Here is a 2,838-nt window from a genome sequence, read left to right as displayed (position 1 = left end):
GTGGCTTAAATAATGAAAAAAAAGCTTCTATTTATACTACATGCTAAGGTACAAAGTTCAAAAACATCCTGCATTCCTGCACGCGTTTGCGTGGGTGGGCCGCTAGGCTTGATCTTGGCATGGGTGGGCTGCTTTACATCATATGGGACCTCAGTGTCCCAGGGGAAGGCCCTTCTCACGGTTGATGGAAGGACATTTATTGTTGATGTGCCAGGATTAAGGATGACTCTTTGCCAGAGGAAAGGGTGATGAGCTAAGATAGAAGGTTTATACCAGTTGATGGAGTGACCTGTACTAGCAGACATGTTCAGACACAACAGCACTGGAGAAGGTGTCCGGTTTTTGTACTGCTCTCCTGTGTTCCGTAATGCGATATGATAGATTTCTGCCAGTCTGTCTAATATAACTTGCCTCGCAACATCATTTAATTGAGTTGCAATTCCGTAATTAACAAAAATGAGATGGGACACTAAGTCCGAACTCTAAGTGTCTATATACTATATTTGAATACAATACATATAGATGCATACCTCATTAAAATACAAGACAACACCGATTAGTATAGTGTAGCAATATGGCACCTAGTTACAGCAAGAAGATACTATACGCTTCGGCAGATCATTAGATTGTCAGTGCTGTGTAAGACAATGTTATAAGGACTCATAATTCCAGACCATCAAGACATCACCTACTACACCAAAATGACATAATTTCTAACAATTAATTAATTGCAAAAGATTAATATTCAACTCTTTGCATTAGATTGTTGATAAAAAAGTTAAGTTTACAAATCAGTTAATAACATGAGCTTGAAAAAAACAGACGTTAGTATGACATTTCAATGGCTTCATCCCAAATGTGACAGGACACTTTCTTGGACTATAGAAGCGAGTGCATAATACAAATCATTGACACTTATACCATGATACGATGAACTCAAGTAAAGACAAGTGGCAAAAACATGAGATCTTCATGTAACTTTTGATAGCCATCTACAAAATACTATTATATAGAATCTATATACCATATATAGTACTTATATATGCCTATAGAGCTTCATATATTATTAAACTAATAAATCAAAGAACATAGAGGAACATACACACAGTCGCATACCGTCCCTGAATTTAATGTTTAATTTTTTAATTTCTTTTATTTTGATTTTAATTTTGAGTAACATCAAATATACCATTTAACATTAAATAATCTAATCTTACAATTTTCAACTGATGGCCTAACGTATATTGTGGAATACAATTCTAAATGAGATACATAAAAATTCGTATTTTTGTCACAACTGTTTATTTCTGAACAGTACATGACAATCTGATGGTTTCTTGAGATATTTTCTAATGAGTGGTATATGATTGTAGAGCTGGTATTAACAAGTGTATCATCATTACTGTGTGAGGGATCACAAACACACTCCTCAAACCATCACCACCCATCTGACCTAGTGAACTACAATGAACACTGGTATGACAAAATGGAACAAGACTCTGAGAATATACAAATAATTGAAGTTATAGTAAAAACGATTATTGAGGGGACACATTCTAGTTATATATAATAACTACAAGGAGAATTACATAAGAAGGTTAGACTGTTTGTTACTAAGATGGTATAATGTTGGTGGATGAGTCCAAGATATTAGGTTGGAATATTAATGTTAACAATAAATGTAAAAATTAGGTCTGGGCATGGCATTTAATTTGAGGAGCAATCAAAATTATAACACTGTCATAATTTTATCCCTATTCAATATACACATAATTTATAACACATTCTTATAATTTAAAAAACAAATATAGTTAATGTACAATTAGTGATAATAGCATACAGTAGCGAGTTGATAGACGGGTCCTTTCTGTCCAACTCAGGAAAAGTGACGAATCAAAAAAGTGCCTAGAATACTGGAATGTGTGAGAGATGGTACACAGATAACCAAAAGCTACAAAAACAAAAAATAGAAAAGAAGATTTAACCCTTTGATGATACATGGTGAGGGTTTAATCATTTATACCTCTCTCCATTGTTCAGGAATGACTTTGCCATCGTACTGTTACTAGATTAACCACACCACATTGACACTAGGTATTGACTCTCAAGAGTTGATGACAACTGTGAGTGATGAGCATCAGACAAACCTTTAGCTAGTGCTAAACAAAAGATACCAGCAATAAAGAAAACGGGTAACAAGAAACCAGTATACCTTTAGGCTTGGTATTGTAGATATAACCATAGTCAGCAAATATCACCATTAGTAGTTACTACCTAATATATGACAATGAACTCTATATAATTTCTATTGGCTTTTCGTACCTTTACATATTATTTTCAAATATTACAACAGTGACTTAGGGTATTGTGTAAAGATCCACACCCAACTGTTTCTGCAGCTGTTGTGAGAGATATGCTGTTAATGTTTGAGACGACCCCCCCCCCCCCCATTTTTAAGAGATATATCATCCATTTTTCTTTTTTAGATCTCTTTACTAGTTTATTATCTCACTACCCAAGAATGTTCCTATGAAAGAGGAAACTAGATGAATGGATGGACAACCAAACTGGATGAATGGACAAAAATGAGCGATGTTGAATGAATGGATAGAAGAACAAACAGGGAAAAAGGACAATAATTTACCAAAGTTTAGCGGTGAAAACCATCCCTCTTAAAATAGAACCACATACGGTTGTTCATAGTTATAAACAATGGAAACAGGATCTATACTAAGGTGATGAGAGCATACTAGGCAAATAACACCACGACACATTGGATTATTAACCACTCAGCAAATCTATGAAGCAGAGAGAGAAAACAGATTCTAGATCTACCAG

The sequence above is a fragment of the Gigantopelta aegis genome, unplaced genomic scaffold (assembly GCF_016097555.1).
Source record: "Gigantopelta aegis isolate Gae_Host unplaced genomic scaffold, Gae_host_genome ctg5932_pilon_pilon, whole genome shotgun sequence".
Lineage (NCBI taxonomy): Eukaryota > Metazoa > Mollusca > Gastropoda > Neomphalida > Peltospiridae > Gigantopelta > Gigantopelta aegis.
The sequence above is the reverse complement of the archived record's forward strand: the minus strand, read 5'-3'. Positions refer to the sequence as shown.